Source organism: Giraffa tippelskirchi, chromosome 12 (genome assembly GCF_054371585.1).
Source record: "Giraffa tippelskirchi isolate mGirTip1 chromosome 12, T2T-mGirTip1v1.2.pri, whole genome shotgun sequence".
Taxonomy (NCBI): Eukaryota; Metazoa; Chordata; class Mammalia; order Artiodactyla; family Giraffidae; genus Giraffa; species Giraffa tippelskirchi.
In genome coordinates this window covers 73,469,269-73,492,020 of record NC_137286.1, presented here as the reverse complement: position 1 = coordinate 73,492,020, position 22,752 = coordinate 73,469,269, and positions in this window count along the sequence as shown.

Here is a 22,752-nt window from a genome sequence, read left to right as displayed (position 1 = left end):
TTTAAATATGCTATCTAGGTTGGCCATAACCTTCCTTCCAAGGAGTAAGCGTCTTTTAATTTCATGGCTGCAATCACCATCAGCAGTGATTTTGGAGACCCAAAAAATAAAGTCTGACACTGTTTTCACTGTTTCCCCATCTATTTCCCATGAAGTGATGAGACCAGATGCCATGATCTTAGTTTTCTGAACGTTGAGCTTCAAGCCAACTTTTTCACTCTCCTCTTTCACTATGCAGTTAATATGTTGTACCCCCATCTTAGATAAGATATTCACCCTAAAACCCAGCTTATATTTTATTAACTAAATTATATGTCTTAAATCAATTATAATACAAACTGTGATTTAAACCAACATTAAGAATAAGAGAACACATTACCACACAAGAAGAAGTAAACAAGCTTGAATAGCTGAATATTTAAGTCTTGGTCACTGCTTCTCTGTGGATTCTTTTGATTCTGGCTTCCTTATGTCAGCTTAGTCTTTAGGTTAGCTTCTACTGTGGTCACAGCAGGGCAGCAGGAGTAATAGGGGCTTCCTTGTTTGTGTTTAGTATAAGAACTAACTAGTATAACAACTTCCTTATTTGTGTTTAGTATAAGGGCTAACTAGTATAACAACTTCCTTGTTTGTGTTTAGTATAACAGTCTACCATTTAATATCAAAGAAAACTCCTGTCCTATTGTCTAGCTGTGTCACCCATCTATAGATGAATAATAGTCATCTTGTCATATGATAACTTACTACTGTTTGGATCACTGAAATAATTATAGAAAAAAGATAGTGGGATTTTAATATTTGGTTTACTATAATTTAAGACCTACCTCCCTAGAACTAGGTGTAACATGAGATTTTCTTGCACAGGGAAGAGATGGATTCATTCTACATTTCACTCCCCCCAAAATCCAGTGTCCCCCCAAAAAGTAAAATTGGGACATGAATTCCAGTTGGGTGATAAGAAGTATTGAGTATTTAGTTATAAGAAAAAGTTTTTAAGCTATACATGAATTTGAAGTACATGGATCAAATGCCCAAGTATGTACAAGGCTGACTGAAATATAAACATAACTGAAGTAAAATCTAGTAAAAAGAGAAGATTTTTAAATATATTGAAATTTTAAAATGCTAAAAATAGGATCATGTTTTGTCTTCCATTGGGTCACTTTGTCCAAATATGACTAAAGATGTGAGAGGAGTTGCATCTTGTTAAAAAATCTGGATGTATTTTTTCCCACAAGTATTCTTCTGCAGATATTAGTATGAGTCTGGAAGGTTTCTTTCATTTTCTTCAGTAATCTGTGGACTTTAGAGTCACATAATTCTTTCTCAAAAATTGATTCTATCTACCATTTAAGAACTCTGCCACCATGACTGAGTAAACTCCTTAGTCTCACAACCTTTATAGAAAAAAATATTTTAAAAATACCTGCTTATAATATAAACACAGTGTATTGTTGTTGTATGGATTATCTCATATGATACTGGACTTTTTATAGCTTGACATATAGTGATAATATTTTTCATGCTAACTAATTCTGAGACAGTTGAATATTTGAAGACAGTAGCACTTCCTTCAAAGGTGCATCATTAATAAGTGATTTTGAGGACACTTCTATGTCAATATGTACTATTCTATTTATATATTTTCTGGTTTCTGTTAGATATGTTACAGTATATGCTTGATTTGCTGTTGATTCTGCAAAGGCCTGAAACACCTTCGGTAAGTTCAGTTTCTTGGAACAGATGGTTCAATTTGCCTGCCACTGTTTTAAAGGATTGTTGTCACCACTTTTAAGTGTCTCTGGACTTTTCTGAATTTTTGTTTTCAGATTTTTTTTCTTGTTCTCCCATTATGCTTTCTTTTTTTTTTTATGATGAGAATTAATTCTCTTCTGTTAATTATACTTGAAGACCTCAGATTCTCATAACACACAAGGGTTCTGATATTAATAACAAACAGCTTTGTTTCTAAACCATTGAAATTTTTATGACAGCATATTTAAACAAGGGATTGTTTAAAAGCTTTCATGATACTAAGCTGCTAACATTTTTTACAATATCTCCTGAGTCTTTCCATGATTGGGATTCTCTAAAAGCAGCCCCACTGTGCCAGCCCAGCAGTATGCTCAGCTAATCATAAGCATCAAGAATATTTTCACATTCTCCCTTGTAGAATTTGTTCTTGTTTTGTTTGTTTTAATGAATCATTCTCAGTGTCCTTGCCAATACTTATTTTTAGTGTCTCATGATCTGGGAACTGATATAATGAATACTAAAGCTTATTTTCCTTGCACATTAAGGTAGTTAAGAGAACTTACTCTAGAAATTAAAAGTATTTCATGTATTTACTCTGCTTCTGGAAAGCCACTTAGAGCATGACTGCAAATCTCTATATGGACAATCTGCATTGTATTTTCTGCATTGGATGACATGTCCATGGTGGAAATAGAAGTGATATAGAGATGTAAGAGTGCTGTATCTTGCAGGGAACCCAAATCCGGTGCTCTGTGACAACTTAGAGGGGTGGAATGGAGAGGGAAGTGGAGGGGAGTTCAAGAGGAAGGGGATATATATATATATAGCTATGGCTGATTCATGTTGATATATGGCATAAGCTACCCTAATATTTTAAAGTAATCATCCTCTAATTAAAAAAAAAGGAGTGCTGTCTCTATGTTCCATAGGTATCTGGCCTATGGAATAATAATTATTGAGGAAAGGTGTAGGTAGCCTCCATCTATGAATAAAAGAGATGAATTAATGATTTGTGGTCACAGTTTACTTAGAGAAGATTGTTATGCTTCTTGCCTTCAAAGTAATTCAACAAGTAATTATGGTGATTGTTATTAAAATTTGTCTTGATATCTCACTTATTCCTTCACTCAGCAAATATTTATTGAGCACTGGAGACAAAATGAACAACCAAACATACATGGTTTTTATAGAGAGCTTCTGGGCTAATGGTAGTGGGGGCAAAATATAAAGAAACATGTTCTTATGATCTTAACAGTGGAAAATTTCTTTGGTTCACTTATTTAAAGAAGTGATAATTTAATAGGAAGATGAGGGTTAAGGGGGAGTTTCCTATGTGGCATTAGTAGTAAAGAACCCACCTACCAATGCAGGAGACATAAGAGAGACAGAAAGATGTGGGTTTGATCCCTGGGTTAGGAAGATCCCCCAGAGGAGGGCAAGACAACCCACTCCATTATTCTTGCCTGGAGAATACCATGGACAGGGAAGCCTGGTGGGCTATAGTCCATAGCGTTGTAAAGAGTCCAACATGACTGAAGGAACTCAGCATGCACACAAGAGTTGAGAGGAAAGAAAAACCCTTCCAGGGAGGGGAAATCGTTTATATAAGGGACGTTAGTTGCAAGAAAGTGTAAGGCTTGAGAAGAGGGTGTGGACCTGAGAGGCAGGATGGAGATAAGGCTGAAGAAGATGGAAGCCAGGCCATGCATAGGCTTCATTTTCACGTTAAGACATTTTATATCTTTTGTAAGAGGAAAGATATAAAACACTACAGACTTCCATAAGAGGAGGTAACACAGACAGATTCGCATTTTGAAGTCATCATCCTGGCTATGTTTCTGAACTATAGATATTCATCTAAATCTAAATGCTATGCTTATTTATTTTTATATGTTTCATTTTCTTTATAATTTTTACTTTTCCCCCAGACATATATCTGTTTTCTTCCTTGATTTTTAAATGATTAAACTTATTTGTCATTTGGTTGAAGCCCCTATTTTAAAAATTAGAAGGTCACATATTTTAGTCATGAGATAGTCATCTCAAATTGACTCAGCCACAAGAACCACATGTACTTTTTCTAGGGACAAAAGTGGCTCTACACGATATTGCTTTGACATTTGATTGACTGTTATTTTTCCCGTTTTGGCTGTTACTGATATTTGAAACATTTTACAGATTTGCTCTTTGTAATAACATCCTGTCCATCAGTTAGTTTCAATGGCAAGATTTCTGAGCACAACTCCTACTGACATCAATAACAATTCTGGGAACCAGTTCAAGAGCAGGCTTGGCTCAGAGTCTGAAGTGGTCTATAGAGGTGACTTCATCTACTTTTTCAGTTTGATAGATATGGACTATTCTTAGAATTCATTTACAGAAGATATCACTATGACTAAGCTCTAATGAAAAGAATATTTTGTGTTTACATGTCCACTGCATACAGGATGTTAATGTCTCTCCTTCTTTCCCCCCAATATAAATCTTTATCCATATGTATTTTTTACATAAATATGTATCATGAGATACTTCAGAAAATGAACCTAACATGCCTTATTTGAGATTTCTTCCATTTGCTGAGGAGAAGGCAATGGCAACCCACTCCAGTACTCTTGCCTGGAAAATCCTATGGATGGAGGAGCCTGGTAGGCTACAGTCCATGGGGTGTCAAAGAATCGGACACAACTGAGCGACTTCACTTTCACTTTCATGCATTGGAGAAGGAAATGGCAACCCACTCCAGTATTCTTGCCTGGAGGATCCCAGGGACAGAGGAGCCTTGTGGGCTGCTGTCTATGGGGTCGCACAGAGTAGGACACGACTCAAGTGATTTAGCAGCAGCAGCCATTTGCTGAGATCCTACCACCTGTCAAAGTCCATGTCAATCAAGCTCTGTTTTTGAAGCTGATTAAAGTTTTTATCACTCTTTTCTTTCTATATCAGCTGTATTCCTGTCTTTTCTCAATAACCATACAGGATGACACATTCTTACTTGGAAGATTGTCCCCTCTATGAGGTTGTTTTTTTCCCCTCTTGATTCATAAAAATATTTTGTTCTCCATATTTGTGTCCCCAACCATCAATACTTACTGCCTTCGATGAGTGCTTATTGAATGCATGACAGGAGGTTAGAATATCAATGAAGGAAAAAGTGCATAGTGGGTCTTGAGAAATTAGTGTGCCCATATTAAGAAAAAAAATTCATTTGCAAGTGTCACTTATCATTGATTAGTGAGTATAGTAAATATATACAAGTAGATGGATAAAAGGAACACTTGAAAAATATGCAAACCTTTCTATATGTGTTTTGTAGAGGAAAGAATATACAACAAAAATATCAATAGTTTTCCATCTTGTTGTCACTGTAACCCTAAAATAACTTTTAAAATATAAGGACTCTTCAATAGTGAACAGTTAATGGCATTAAAATGTGATTCCCTTTCCATACATCTCACCCTATCCTCCCCTCTCTCTATGTCCATAAGTCTATTCTTTATGCCTGTTTCTCCACTACTGCCCTGTAAATAAGTTCTTCAGTTCTATTATTCTAGATTCCATATATATGTGTTAGAATATGATATTTATCTTTGTTTTCCTGACTCACTTAACTCTATATAATAGGCTCTAGGTCCATCCACTTCATCAGAACTGACTCAAATGTGTTCCTTTTTATGGCTGAGTAATATTCAATTGTGTATATGTACCACAACTTCTTTATCCATTATCAACCTAGAGGGGTGGGATGGGGAGGGAGATGAGAGAGAGGTTCAAAAGGGAGGGGATATATGTATACCTATGGCTGATTCATGTTGTGGTTTGACAGAAAACAACAAAATTCTGTAAAACAAATATCCTTCATTAAAAAAAGTAAATTAAACAAAAACAAAAACATGATTCCTGGCTTGAATTTCTAGTGAGATGATGCTTTCAAATTGTGGTGCTGGAGAAGACTCTTGAGAGTCCCTTGGACAACAAGGCGATCAAACCAGTCAATCCTAAAGGAAATCAACCCTGAATATTCATTGGAAATACTGATGCTAAAGCTGAAACTCCAATACTTTGGCCACCTGATGCAAAGGACTGACTCATTGGAAAAGACCCTTATGCTGGGAAAGATTGAGGGCAAGAGGAGAAGAGGAAAGCACAGGATGAAATGGTTATATGATGTCACTGCCTCAATGGACATGAGTACCAGCAGATGGTGACGGACAGAGAAGCCTGGCATGCTGTAGTCCATGGCGTTGCAAAGTTGGACACAATTTAGCGACTGAACAAAAACAACAACACAACCATATTTTTACACCAAGCTACTTAAAGAAAAGCACAACTGAGCAACCAAAATGAAGTCCCAAACTCAGACACTGTGAGATAAATAATTAGACTTGAAAATTTAAAAAAGACAAAAAAGAGTAAGTTTAAGGTCTCTGACCTTAAAATGACAAGTCTTCCTAAACTCTATGTCACTTACCTTTCAGTCATCTTGCTGCTCTTTTCTTGGGTGAAGTTTCACAAGAATTACAATTACTTTACCTGTCCCACTTCCTCCATTGCCACTCTTTTTCCAAACTTCAGAGTGATAAGCAAAATGTCACCACACTAATCCATCTTTTTGTCCACATCAAATTTTCATATTTGGTACACCTGGTTTCAGAATTCAGATTCATTTAGGTGGACTCCAGGAGCTACAGGCAACTGGAATGAGGTTAAGCCTTCCTGGAACAAACTTTTTAAAATTTCAACTGGAAACTTTTCCACAATTAGCTGGCACTGTAAAGAGTCATCCTCCTTTGGTTAAGGGTTGACTGGATTAACCCCAATTCTATCCCTTCCCTGGTGGCTCAGTCAGTAAAGAATCTACTTGCAAACAGTAGACCAGACTTCAATTTCTGGGTCAGAAAGATCCCCTTGAGAAGGAAATGGCAACCCACTCCAGTTTTCTTGCCTGGGAAATTACATGGACAGAGGAATCTGGCCGGCTACAGTCCATGGGATCACAAGAATCAGACACGACTTAGCAACTAAACCACCACCACCGATCCCCAACATTAAAGAAGTATGCTTTGGGGCTGAGTAAAGTAGTGAAAGAAAAAGAAACAGAAATACTACCTATTCTTATAAATGTTGGGTCACAGTTAGGCCTTCACATGGATTTTCACCCCTGCATGCAGGGACTATTTGGCCAAGATAACCACAAGCTGTTAAATTGGTTTGAAGTGATCCTTGACTGCTTCTGCTGCTTCTGCTGCTGCTGCTGCTAAGTCGCTTCAGTCGTGTCCGACTCTGTGCAACCCCATAGACGGCAGCCAACCGGGCTCCGCCGTCCCTGGGATCCTCCAGGCAAGAATACTGGAGTGGGTTGCCATTTCCTTCTCCAGTGCATGAAAAGGGAAAGTGGAAGTGAAGTCGCTCAGTCGTGTCCAACTCTTAGCGACTCCATTGACTGCTTCAAAGCACCTTAAAGCCAGAAAAAGAAGATAATTAGAAAATTCTGCACATAGTCGGAAATTAAGAAATATGGTTGTAGCTGTTTGTAAGGGGTCATTTCCTCCATCTGTGCTGTGGCCTTCGTGGGATTTGCTTGGTTAGGGAAAAGGGCAGGAAGGGAAATTTGATGTGGGAAAGGGAACTGGAGATTAACGCGGCTAGTGGCAACAGCTGTGAGGACGGTTTTTGGGGGATGGACCAGCCTCATCCACAGATCTTCCTGGTTGGATGAACAGCAGCACTGCCAGTGGGAAGCTAACTGAGTGTAAGATTATAGAGTTGCTCAGGCTGAACCAAGTGGACCACCAGCAGCAGGAGCTGGGTATTCTAAGCCAAGACAGGTTCTAGAATGTCTTACTGTGTCTTTGAAATTATCTCACAGTTTAAATACCCACATGCTTCTGATACAGATTTGGTGCATTGTGGAGGGCAAAACCATTGTGAATATATTCTATGATGTCCTGTCCACTCAAGGTTACTGAAGTCGACCGTAGTTTACCCTGTGGATGTTGGTCTAGGCAAGGGTATTTTGGTATTTCATTGCCAAGAGGTCCATGACATGTTTCACTTGTGTTTCTTTATTGACACTGACCCCCATTGTCAGATTTTTGTCCAGGTTGTTCATCTTGGGAAGATTTGAGTTGGGATAAAGCTTGATTCTAGTAAAGTACATCACCTTTATCAAATCATTCTTCAAGAATTTCTGTTCGTTGACAAGGATTTTGCTGTTGGAGGAATCCATCCAGGTGTGACTGTTATGGTTGCTATCACATTGATTGTGCTACATGTCCAGGACCTTATGAATGGCAACAGTAAATGACATTGAAGAAGGTCTCATTGATAGAGCAACAAAATGATATTTTCTGAGCCAGGAGAAGATGACCTTTGTACATAATTCCTTGGAAAACATTCCCTCTTGGATGTCAACACAGATCCCATTAGGCAACTCTCCATAATGAGGCATGAGTACAGTGCGTGGGTCTGGAGGTGCTTCCTCTGATCCTAAGAATACAGTCAAAATATCCTTTCAGCATCTGTTACAAGGGGTCATTAGGATAAAGTTGTTATTCATATATGAATGGAAACATGTATATTTTGTTGAAAATCAAAGTTGTAAGCTAATGAATCTGTTTCCCTAATATTTTATCTGCTTCTTGATGTTCCAGGAGTTTAAAAATTCTCTCTAGTTGTTTATGCTTACTCCTAGAAGAAAAACAAATTACATGCTTTTCTGGAAAAATTCAGGAAACTAACAATTCTATTACTGTGGCTGGGATAATCTAACACAGTTTCTTAGACTTTTCTATTAGTGAAAGAAAAGAAAGGAGTGTATTTTCCACCATGATTTGATTCACAGTCACATAAAAAATTGAAAATTTCAAGAGATATTTCTCTTATTATATGTTATATACTCTAACTTTTTTTTGTTTTTTAATCTTTCTCAACAAAATACTGCTGTACCCTGTAAAGCTGATTCCATTATCCAGTAATGGATCATGTTGTCCAGTTAGAAAAGGAATGCACCAAAGAGCCTCTTGATGAAAGGGAAAGAGGAGATGGAACTGTTGGCTTAAAGCTCAAAATTCAGAAAACTAAGATCATGGCATCCGGCTCCATCACTTCATGGCAAATAGATGGGAATACAGTGGAAACAGTGAGTGACTTTATTTTTTGGGGCTCCAAAATCACTGCAGATGGTGACTGCAGCCATGAAATTAAAAGACGCTTACTCCTTGGAAGGAAAATTATGACCAACATAGACAGCATATTAAGAAGCAGAGACATTACTTTGCCAACAAAGGTCCATCTAGTCAAGGCTATGGCTTTTCCAGTGGTCATGTATGGATGTGAGAGTTGGACTATAAAGAAAGCTGGGCACAGAAGAATTGATGCTTTTGAACTGTGGTGTTGGAGAAGACTCTTGAGAGTCCCTTGGACTTCAAGGAGATCCAACCAGTCCATCCTAAAGGAGATCAGTCCTGGGTGTTCATTGGAAGGACTGATGTTGAAGCTGAAACTCCAATCCTTTGGCCACCTCATGGAAAGAGTTAACTCATTGGAAAAGACCTTAATGCTGGGAAGGATTGGGGGCAGGAGGAGAAGGGGATGACAGAGAATGAGATGGCTGGATGGCATCACGGATTCAATGGACATGGGTTTGGGTAGACTCCGGGAGTTGGTGTTGGACAGGGAGGCCTGGCATGCTGCAATTCATGGGGTTGCAAAGAGTTGGACACGACTGAGCAACTAAACTGAACTGAACAGAAACCATATAGAAATGACATTTGGTTTGTATTGTCCTGTTTTTTTTTAATGCCCTCACACATAATGGCATTTCCAAAAAAGCCTTCCCTTTGTATTGTCTTAAGCAAAACTACATGGTCACTTGTGTTTTCCTTCTGTCTGAAACAAATCATTGCAGATATGCAGTGTATAGTGTTATTTGAGCTCAGTGGCCTGGTTTCTAAAATATAGTTGTGTACAAGAGTACTTATTTTTGTTTGTGTTGTTTTCTCAGAGAGAATCATTTAATCACCACTTAACACTTAGGAAAAAAGAAGCAAAATATTAATTCCAAACATTTAAATATGGTGAATTATCTAGGAAAAATTAGTCATAGAGAACATCACTGAGAGAAATGGCAAATTTCAAAAAATGTTAATTGCTTGATGGTATCCAAATTAGATTTCCTGATAATGGTAATTGTATAGTGTTTTTATAGGAGAATATCCTTGTTCATGAAAAATACATACTGAAGTATTTTAGGATAAAGGTGTATCATGTCTGCAATTTTCTCTCAAAAAGTAAATGATTCAGAAAAATTATGTATGAGAATGTGGTCATGTAAAAAAAGAAAGTCATGAAATGATAAACAAGTAATCCAAAAAGGTTAACGCTTGTTTATTTCAAACATATATTGGACCTCTTTATAACATTCCAAAGTGTTTTTTGACATGACTTCAAAATAAAAGGCTAAGTAAAAACATATATACTGCTAAATAACCTGTAGTTCATGGAACAAATGACAATGAAAGTTCAAAAAATATTTCAGTCTGAATGGTAAAAGCATTACTTGTGACATGTAGTTAAAAAGAATGTAGAGAAAGATTTTCAACTTTAAATGCAAAGCCTGAGACAGCCATCTAAAGAAATAGAAAAAGAATACTCACCTTTCCCCCAAATATGCACAATTGAAGGAATAAAATAATAAAGAATATAAAACAGAAATTAAAGAGTACGAATAAGCGATATAGAGGATGAACAAAGTCCAAAGTTGTTTCTTTGAAAAGTCAAATAAAATTGACAAACTTCTGCTAAGATTTATCTAGTGAAAAAGAGAAGACATGATAAGCAAGTCAGAAATGAAGGGGGATATCACTAGAGATGTTTCAGACTAAATAATAAGAGCAAACTGTTGACATGAAAAGATCTACAAAGCAGTAAATGAAGTATATTTATGTTTACCACACTTTTCTGTAGTGAGTTAGGAGAAAATAATCCTTAATTTATTTTATGAAGCTTGTCAAAATTTCATTTCAAAATATGATGACAAACAATACCATCATGAAAAATTACAAGTGAAACACAATTTATGGGCTTAGATACATACCTCCTAAATGAAATACTAGAGGAATGAATGCAGGTATATGTAAAAGTACTCTATATAATCGACAGCTTGGGTTATCCAAGAGATTAAAGGAAACTTTATCAATCTGAAGAATGGTATCTGCAAGTTACCTACCGCATTGCAACTTGAAATCATTTCTTATGATATCAGGAAATAGACAAATTGTCTACTCTCATTACTCTGTTTAACATTGTGCTGGAGGAGGTCTTAGACTGGATATTGAGGTAAGAAATGGAAGAAAGAAACATATTGTCATTAGTATGACATGATCATCTATATGACAAATCCAAGAAAATAATCGACCTAATATGGAGGCTTAAGGATTCTGTAAAGAAAATAAGTATCAAAAAATCAGTTTTTTTTTTCTGGAGGCACTGCATAGCACGCAGAACCTTCCCCACCAGAAATTGGACCTGTGCCCCCTGCAGTGGAAGTGTGTAGCCTTAACCACTGGACTGCCAGGAAAATTCCAGTTGTCTTTTCAAATATGAGGAGGTGGAGACAAAGAGCACAATTTGCTGACCCTGGCTCATGGCACCCTTCCAGAGGAGTGGTCTTATCTTACATTGCCTACCTCCTAGCTTGCAGAAGCATTAGCAGAAACTGAGGCAGCCTTCTTAGACGACAAGATGGGAGCTGTGTGCTGTGAATGGCAGAGCAGCTAGATAGGAAGTATAGAGGCTCCCTCTGACAGTATGTAATCAGCATCTGCAATCTGTTTTTTTATGGGAAAGAGACCTCTACTTCTATTATTTTTAAGTCAGAACTATTGTGTACTTTGCTATCATATAAAAATCAGTTTTTACTAGGAAAAATTAGCTGAAGAGAAGTTTAAAAATACATTGCTGAATAATCTGGAAAACAGTCATGACAATCTGGGTGAAGAAATGGTCTCTAGAAGCTATGAGGGCTTTAAGACAAAGTCTCTTAAAGAATAAATATTCTCTGATTAGGAAAACTGTGAACTTTGAAATCAAAAACGTCACTTTGTTTTCTATTGCTATAATTCTGAGTATATCTATGTATATTGTGAGAATACACAAACTTAAATAGTATACTGAAGGATTTGTAATAGTTAAATCCTTAGACACTGCGATTGATATGTATGCCCAGGTGAATAGAGAGAGAAGATTTAACCTTACAATTGGAGAAGAGTACTGCTTCTTTAGTCCTCAGGGACACAGGAATGAAGGTGGAGGACTCATCAGGACTACTGAAGCATTTGCTCTCAGCCTATAACAATTTGATGTTGAGTGTGTGTTGTGTTTAGGAATGCCTCTGTGTGTGCATGCACACATGTGAAGTGTTTATTCCCAAAGACATATGGTTAATTTTGTCTAAGTCAATCCTAAAGGAAATCAATCCTGATTATTCATTGGAAGGACTAATGCTGAAGCTGAAGCTCCAATACTTTGGCCACATAATGCAAACAGCCAAATCATTAGAAAAGACCCTGATCCCAGGAAAGATTGAGGGCAGGAAGAGAAGGGGACGGCAGAGGGCGAGATGGTTGGATGGCATCACAAACTCATTGGACATGAGTTTGAGCAAGTTCCGGGAGATGGTGAAGGACATTGAAGCCTGGTGCGCTTCAGTCCATAGAGTTGCCAAGAGTCTGACATGACTGAGCAACTGAACAACAACAACAATGGAAATGTAATTCATCAAATCAGAAGAGGTGGCAAATTAGGTTTTACTTCCTTCCAGCATTTTCAGGCTCTCTTCTTAGTTTCTGTTTTCTGTGTATAGCATATCAGTAGCTGTCTCACAATCAAGCCAGTAGGTTACATGTCTATGAGTGCTATAAGGAAACGTTTACATTGAGCCAATAGTGCACAGAGGAAAATCTTTGCATTTAGACTGTATTTCATGTTTTCAAATAGTTACATTATACTTTTAACTTGGGGCAAATGACTTAGTCTGCTCAGACCTCAACCCCTCGTTAATAAAATAAAGATATTCCCCATGTATATTCCAAAGTAGGAGAAACAGAGAACATTCTGAAGTTAAAAAATATTGGTCTGAATCTTGACTTTGTCTTCATATATCAGCATTTTCTAAGCCTCATCATTCTCATCTGGCAAAATGGTAATAAGCATATACACAACATAATTTTTTATTAATACAAAATGTGTTAATGTAGGTGAAATAGTATAGCACAAGACCTACTCATATGAGTAGATTTAAAAAAAAAAAAAAACAAAAAAGAACACTTTATTTTACTAGTTTATTCTCATTTAGGATTGTATGGAATGTCAAATGAGATAATAATGAGAACATATTTTATATTTTTAAAAGTCATTTACAATTATAGAACAACCCAGTCTTATATAACTACTTGTCTTAGAAAGATCACCTCTCTTGATACTGTTTAGAATATACTCCTTCTTAGTCCACAATTGTTACTATCATGAGTGAGCTATGTGTAAGGCACAAGTAGTACCTTACATAAATTATGCCTTTTCAAATATGTGATTAGATGCCTTTCCATATATGTGAATTGTTATTTTAATATAGCATGCTAAAATGAGCTTGAATTTTACTTATTGGGAAAAATTCATAAAATTCATATGGCTCATGTGTTCATATAAATCTTATTTGTGTTCAAACACTAATTTGAAAAATATTGAATGAGCTTTAATATTCATGATAAAAAATTCTCAGGTGGATTAAAACCTATTAAAGCCAAATGTAAAGATAAAATCAGTTAACAAATCATTGATAACCCTATATGCGAGACAGAATAAGAGACACAGATGCATGGAACAATTTTATGGACTCTGAGGGAGAAGGTGAGGGTGGGACGTTCTGGGAGAATAGCATTGAAACATGTATATTATCATATGTGAAACAGAACACCATTCCATGTTCGATGCATGAGACAAGGGCTCAGGGCCGGGGCAATGGGATGACCCAGAGGGATGGGATGGGGAGGGAGGTGGGTGGGGGGTCCAGGAAGGGGAACACATGTAAACCCATGGCTGATTCATGTCAATGTATGGCAAAAACTATTACAATATTGTAAAGTAATTAGCCCCCAACTAAAATAAATAAATTTATAAAAAAAAAAAAAAAAAAAAGAAATCATTTGTTATCTTCCCTTAGTGAGCTTATGCTATACACTAATAATAAAATATTCAATGCCATGTCTTCTTAGAGATTTAAGAAGAAAAATATATATTTCACTAAAAGCAAAACTTGTTCTTTTTAAGGTTATTTGAAAATTTATTTTAAATAAAATATACTTAAAACATATGATTTAAAAAAAATTCTATAGTGATTGCTCTAAGTAATAAAAAGTCTCACAATTTAAAAATTTTCAGTGAACTATTTTAAGATTAGATTTTTTAAAATAATTCATCTATTTCTGGATTACATAAAATTGAAATATGCTAATAATACATTTTTAATGTTCATTGTATAGACTATAAAGTTCTTCCTTCATGTTTCTTTCAATAATCAATTAAAATTGAATTTTTAGAAGTAAATTAAATATTATAGTATTAGAAGATGTGTGATCATGTTGGGAATTTGTGGTGGTTCAGTAGTTAAGACTCTATGCTTCCACTGCAGGCATCACAGGTTCAATCCCTGATCTGGGAATTAAGATCCCACATACTGTGTAGAATAGCCAAAAAAATAAATAAATATGAATAATAAGTTTTGGGATTATATAACATAAACTTTCTTTCTAAACATCTAACATATGATTAGAAAGAATATAATTAGGTCAATAAGAATGAAGAAGTCAATTAAAATTTGTGACATAAGGAACAAATAGAATTCAGAGATAGATCTGTATTTCATGCTGGAAGCTAATTGAATCTGGGCCTTAAAAATTAAGTAAATCTTGATAAACGTTATAAGGCAAGACAATCATTTATATTAGGAAAATAATATGAAAATACAGACATAGTATATGTGCTTGCAGAAAAATAAACATATACCTTTGACATAACTAAAATATTCATACTGAGGAATAATGAAAGACAATAGCAGACAGAAAAAAAAAAATGGTCAAATAATTAGATAGTTTTAAATGCTAGGCAAAAGTGAGTTATTTTTAAAGAATAAGCAGCATATTAGAGCAGGACCAAGATTACACAACAGGAAGACCCTGAACTCACTCCGTCCCATGGCATACCAAAATTGCCACTACTTACAAAGTGCCGGTCTATGACAATAATCCAACAGAAAAGCTATTCCACAACTAAAGATATAAAAAGGAGTCTTTGTATGAGATGGGTAGTAGGGACAGAGATGTGGTCTAGTGAGAACCCACATCCCTGGGTCAGTGATCCACAAATGAGAAAGATGTCATAACTGCAGAGATCTTCTTTACAGAGTAGAGGTTCCAAACCTCACATCAGGCTCTCCAGCCCATGTCCTAAATCAAGAAGATGAGCATTCCAGAATGTCTGTCTTTGAGAACCAGTGAGGCTTATGTTGAAGAGAGCTGGCAGCTAAACAGATATTCTGCTTTTAGAAGGTGTGTACAAAACCTCACACGTTCTAAGTCCCAGTGTAGAAGCAATAATCTGAAAGGCACCTGAATGATCTTTTGGTGACCTTGGAAAATCACCAAAAGTGGCAAGAGACAACTGGGATTCTCTCTAGGGACAGAGAGACTGGTTGCAGTCATTTTGGGGGTCTTATTCTACTGTACTAATACCATCAACTGCCAAACACCAATTTAAATCCTCTCTCGAGCCTATTAGCACTAGAGGATCTCAGCAGACCTGCAGCAACCATTTAAGGAAGGGCCTCGAGGCCAGGGGCATAAGGGTTTTCTTGCTTACTAACACTTATAGTAGCTGGCCCTAACATAAGAGAAGGGTATGTGCAGCCCAACCAAATAAGTGTCATCACTGGAGGATCTAGCTCTGATGACCAGAGGGAGTGATCTACAGAGCCTCACAGAATGTTTTCTACATAAGGACACTTCTCCAAGATTGAGAGTCATGACGGACCTACCAAATACATATAAATACATAAAAATAAAAATAGAGACTTATGTAAAATGAAGAAATAGAGAAATTTGTTACAAAAAAAGAAACGAGATAAAATTTCAGAAAAAAAGAACTAAAATCTATCTTATAAAAAGTTAAAAATAATGACTATAAAGAAGCTCATTAAATAATGGATGAACACAGAATTTCATGAAGAATTAGAAAATATTAAAAAATCACCAATCAGATCTGAAATTAAATACAAGAGCTGAAATTATAAATACACTAGAAGGAAGGCATGGCAACCCACTCCAGTATTCTTAGCTGGAGAATCTCCATGGACAGAAGAGTCTGGGGGGCTATGGTCCATAGTGTCTCACAGAGTCTGACACGACTGAAGCAACTTAGGGGGCACAGAAGGAAAGAGCAGTAGACTAGATGATATAGAAGAACAGAATAGTGATCTGGAAAACAGTGAAAATCACACAAACTGAACAGAAACAAAGAGGGAAGAATATTAAAAAAATAATAAAAATAGGAACTTCCCTTGTGGTCCAGTAGTACAGGGGGTGTGGGTTTGATCCCTGGTCAGGGAGCTAAGATCCTTCATGCCTCACAGCCAAAAAACCGGAACATAAACAGTAGAAGCAATATTATAAAGAATTCAATAAATATGTTAAAAATGGTTCACATCAAAAACATTAAAAGAACAAAAAATAATAATTTAAGAAACCTCTAAGACACCATCGAGTGTACTAATATTAACTTTGTAGGGAAAGAGAAGAGACAGAGAATGGGCAGAACACTTATTTGAAGTAATAATAGGTGAAAACCTTCCTAACCTGGGCAACAACACTGAGATTCAGGTCCAGGAAGTTCAAAGTCCCATAAAGATGAACACAAAGAGATCCACACAAAGACATTGTAATTAAAATGTCAGAAATTAAATAAAGAGTACCTCTTAAAGGCAGCAAGAGAAAAGCAACTAGTTGCAAACAAGGAGACTTGCATAAAACTTATTAGTTGATTGACTTTTCAGCAGAAACTGTGCAGATCAGAAGGGACTGGCATCGTATAATCAAAGTGCTGAAAGTAAAAATGACCCTACAACTAAGAATAACATTACCTGGCAACTTTAACATTGAGAATTGAAGGAGACACAAAGGATTTTACGGATAAGCAAAAGCTAAGAGTTTATTACCACCAAATTGGCCTTAGAAGAAATGTTAAAAGGGACTTCTCTAAGTAGAAAAGAAAAGGCTATGACTAGAAATAAGAAAAACATTAAGAGAAAAATCCCATTGGTAAAGGCAAATATAAAGTAAGGTAGTGAATCTACCACTTTAAAGGAGAAGGTGAGAGTGGGACATTCTGAGAGAATAGCATTGAAACATGTATATTATCATATGTGAAACAGAACACCATTCCAGGTTCGATGCATGAAACAAATGCTCAGGGCTGGGGCAATGGGATGACCCAGAGGGATGGGATGGAGAGGGAGGTGGGAGGGGGGTTCAGGATGGAGAACACATGTAAATCCAGGGCTGATTCATGTCAATGTATGGCAAAAACCACTACAATATTGTAAAGTAATTAGCCGCCAACTAAAATAAATAAATTTATTTAAAAAAAAAAGCTAGTAGGAAGGTTAAAAGACAAAAGTAGAATTGCCTATATATAAAATAAGTACTTAAGAGCTACACAAAATAAAAAAAGATGTAAATTATTATGTCAAAAACATAAAACCTAAAGGAGGAGAAAAATGTGGGCTGTTATAATGCATTCAAACTTAAGAGATCATCAATCTAAAAAGAAAGCTACATATGTAGATTGTTATTTGTGAACCTCATGTTAGCCACAAACCAAAAGACATATAATAGATATACACAAAAATGAGAAAGGAATCCAAACATAAAAGTAAAGATAGCTGTCAAATCACGTAGTAAGAGAACAAGAGGAGAAGGGAACATCAACAACAAAAACAAGCGAAAACAATGGCAATAGGTACATAGCTATCAATACTTAAAGTAAATAACTTAAATTCTCTAATCAGAAAACAATGGCTATCAATACTTTAAAAGTAAATAAGCTAAATTCTCCAATCAAAAAACATAGACTGGCTAAATGGGTTAAAAAAAACAAAACAAAACAAAAAACTATGTGCTGTGTATAAGAGACTCACTTCATGTCTAAAGACACAGACTGAAATTAAGGGGATGGAAAAATACATTTCATACAAATAGAAACAGAAAGCCAGTGTAGCAATACATATATAAGTAAAATAGACTTTAAAACAAAGACCATAACAAGGGCATTGCATAGCTATAAAGGGATCACTCCATCAAGAAAATATAATACTTATATATGGATGCAACATGGAAGCACCTAAATACATGAAGTAAATACTAGTAATCATGGAGGAAGACATTTAGAGTATTTTAATAATAGTGGGGAGCTATAATACCCTAGTACATTAATGGAAATATACAGACAGAAAATCAATATGGAAACATTGGCTTGAAATGACACTTTAACTAGATAAACTTAATGTTATATTCAGAATATTTCATTCAATAATAGCAGAATGCATATTCTTTCCAAATGCACATGGAACTTTCTCCAGAATGGGTCATATACTTGATCACAAAATAAGTCTCAGTAAATTTAAGAAAACTTGAATCATATTAAGCATCTTTTTTGACCACAAGATGATGAGGCTAGAAATCAAATACAAGAAAAAAAAAAAAGAAAAAACTGAAAAACAAAGAAACACATGGAGGCTAAATAATGTGCTACTAAACAACCAATGGATCACTGAAGGAATCAAATAGGAAATAAAGAATACCTTCAGACAAATGAAATGGAAACATAATGCAAAACCTCTGAACACAACAGAAGCAGCTCTACATGGTAAGTTTATAAAGGCTTATTGCAGAAAACAAGAAATAATTCAAGCAATTTAAACATGTACCTAAATTATATAAAAATAGAACAAACACAACACAAACCAGAAGGAGGAAGAAAATAAAAAGATCAGGGTGGAAACAAGAAATAAATATTTATAAAAATCAATAAAAAATATCAATGAAGTTAAGAGCAGTTTCTTTGAAAGATAAACAAAATTTTAACGTTTAGACAGTTTCATCAAGAAAAAAAGAGAGAATGCCCAAGTAAATAAAATCAGAAATGAAAGATGATAAATCATAACCAATACCACAGAAAATCAAATCTACACTAACAATGAAATATTAGAAAGAAATTAAACAAATAATCCCATGTATAACTCATCAAAAACAATAAAATATCAAGAAATAAATGTAAATAAGAGGGTAAAAGATCTGTACTCTGAAAATTATAGGACATTAATGAAAGATATTTAAGACAACACAAACAAATCAAAAAGTATTCTAATTCAGGATTCAAAGAATTAATATTGTTAAAATTCCCTTACAAATTCAATACAATTCCTATCAATGTAACAGTGACATTTTTCACAGAACTATAACAAATGTTTCTATGGCTCATATAGAACTGTAAAAGAGTAGTGTGTATGTGTATATAGATAGATAGATAGATGATAGATAGATAGATAGATAAGATAAAGAAATGTTAGTTGCTTGGTCATGTCCGACTCTTTGTGACCCTATGGACTGTAGCCTGCCAGGCTCCTCTGTTCATGGTATTCTCCAGGCAAGAATACTGGAGTGGGTTGCCAGGGCCTCCTCCAGGGGATCTTCCTAACCCAGGAATAGAACCCATGTCTCCTGCAGCTCCTGCATTGCAGGCAGATTCTTTACAAGCCATCAGGGGAGCCCACACATGTATATATAATATAGTGCTGAAAGGTCAAAGTAATTGAGAAAGAAGAATAAAATCTGAGATTTTATGTTCCCCAATTTCAAACTGTACTTCGTAAGGCACAATGATTAAAGCAGTATGGTACTGGCACAAAAACAGACACAGAGATCAATGGAATTGAAAAAGAACCCAGAAGTTAACCTAGACTTATATATTCAATTAATGTAAAACAAAGGAAACAAGAATATACAATGGGGAAAAGACAATGCTTCAATAAATGTTTCTTAAAAAAAACTAGACAGTTACAAAAAAATCAAGGAGATTAGAACACTCCTTCACACCATACACAAAAAAAGAAAAGAAATAAACCCTCAAAATTGATTAAAGGCTTAATTGTTTTAAGACCTGAAACCGTAAGACTCCTAGAAGAAAGCATTGACAGTACACTTTTTTACATTAATCTTCGCATTTTTTTTTTAATCTGTCTCCTCAGGCAGGGGAAACAAATACAAAAGTAAAGAAGTGAAACTACATCAAACAAGTTTTTCTATAGCAAAGGAAATCATCAATACAATTAAAAGTCTGTCTACTGAAAGGGAGAAGATATTTGCAAATATTCCATTTGATGGGGGTTGGATTTAATATTTAAAATATACAATGAATTCAATATTAAAAAATGTGCACAGAACTTGAAGAGATATTTTTCCCAAAGAAGACACACAAATGGCCAACAGATATATGACATATTATCAACATTGGTAATCAATGGAAAATGCAAATCAAAATATATAGAGATAAGACCTCATACCTGTCAGAATGGCTATTGTCAAAAAGACAACTAATAACTAGTGTTGGTAAGGATGTAAAGAAAAGAGAACCCTCTTGCCCTGTTAGTATTGTAAATTAGTGCAGTCACTATGAAAAATAATATGGAGTTCCCTCTAAAAATTAAAAATAGAACTACTATATAATCCAGCAATTCCAATCCTGGAACTTTGCAAGAAGAAAACAAAAACACTAATTAGAAAAAATATGTGCAACCTCATGTTCATTGCAATATTATTTACAATAGCCAAATTCTGGAAATGGCCCAAGGGTTCATTAATAGATGAATGGATAAAGAAATAGTTGTTAATATATACAATTTGATATTACTGAGCCTCTATATAAGGAAATTTTGCCATTTATGACAACATGGATGAATCTAGAAGCTGTCATCCTATGAAATGTCAGTGAGAGAAATACAAATACTATATGATCTCACTTATATGTGGATTCTAAGAAACAAAATAAACGAATAAACAAAACAGCCCCAAAGATACAGAGAATGAACCAGTGGTTGCCAGTGGGCAGGAGTGTGGGGGATCAGGTGAAACAGGTGAAGGGGATTCAGAGATATAAACTTCTAGTTATAAAATAATTGTCTTGGGTAACAGAATATATAGTATAATTAATATATTCAATAATATTGTAATAATTTTTTATGGATACAGATGGTCAGAAGGCTTATTGTGAGGTTCATTTTGTAACGTATTTGAATATCAAATCACTATGTTATTCACTTGAAGAGAATATTGTACATCAACTATATTTAAACAGATAAACAAAAATAAGCAATATACTGCCACTGAAACTTCCAGATGGAATTAGAGTAAATGCTTTTAAATTATATAATATGTAGAGTATTAAACATCTATTCAAAAGATTTAAAACTTTTCCTGTTGCCTTTATGTCAGGGTACAAAATATATTACATGAAACAATTATAGTAATGATAAAAATAATAATATTCATCACTTAAGCAGTGCCTATGGGCTTCCCTGGTGGATCAGACAGTAAAGAATCTGCCAACAATGCAGGAGATCTGAGTTCAATCCTTGGATCAGGAAGATCCCTTGGAGAAGGGAATGTCTACCCACTTCAGTATGCTTGCCAGGAGAACTCCATGGACAGAGGAACGAGGTGGACTACAGCCCATAGGGTCACGAAGAGTCAGACACAAATGAATGACTTTGAAGGAGAGACTGAGTGCTTATAGAATTTTAGACACTGTTCTACAGACTATTAAGTTATTAACTTGTTTATTACTAACAAAATTCCTTGGTAAAGATAAGAAAATGGCTCTATAGCCCACAATTTTTATCTTTTCACTACAATTTGGATATGCGATTTTAAAATAAACCTTATACTTATTAAAGTAAAAGTATCTAAATATCATTTCAATATATTCTCTATTTAATTTTAGATTATTAAAAAAGACTCAGTTTCTTACATTGTTAAAAGATCATCTTTATTGTAAAGGGACCCTTACCTTAACTGTGTTTATTTACTGAAAGATATCTATTAGATATAATATGACAAAGGACCAACCACCCATTATCAATTAAAATGTCATCAGTTATGAGCAATTATATATTTCCTTCCCTCTTTGGTATAAGAAAAATGTATATCTTAAAGTTGAATAAATTCTTTACATTTCTTAGTGTAAGGTAACTGGAAAAACTCAGTGATGTTACTATCTCATTGCAACATATTTAAGATATATTTCAAAGTATTCCTCATATAAGTTTAGCTACTTAAAAAATAACCTATGTTTCAACTGGTCTCAATGTATTTGCTACAATAACTTATGTATGAATGACATACTAAATATCTGTGACATCTTATCCTTGAATTCTTAAAAATATTATAATCAAAGCAACAATTACATGAGTAATTAATCTCAGATGGTTACTTGAGAAAGTACACATGTAGTATATAATTTCTTTACAAAAAATATTTTGTTATTTTGTATATTATTATTGAAACAAAAACATTTGTATTTTTCAACTGTTAATTTTGTTTGTATAAATATTTCTACAATATTAGTATTTTCTTTTGTTTTCTGCAAATATTTACAGAGCAATATATATAGTTCAATGGTAGCCATAATGTTTTCCATGTAAATTTCAGAATATTATATTATTGAAGGAGAAACAAGTATTTTTAAATAATATATAGCTCTTCATTTTTTATTAAAACTTAAATGACATTAAATGACATTTCTAAACAATGGGTAGCCTTTCCCTTCTCCAGGGGATCTTCCTAACCCAGGGCTCGAACCCAGGCCTCTCGCATTGCAGGTGGATTATTTACCAGC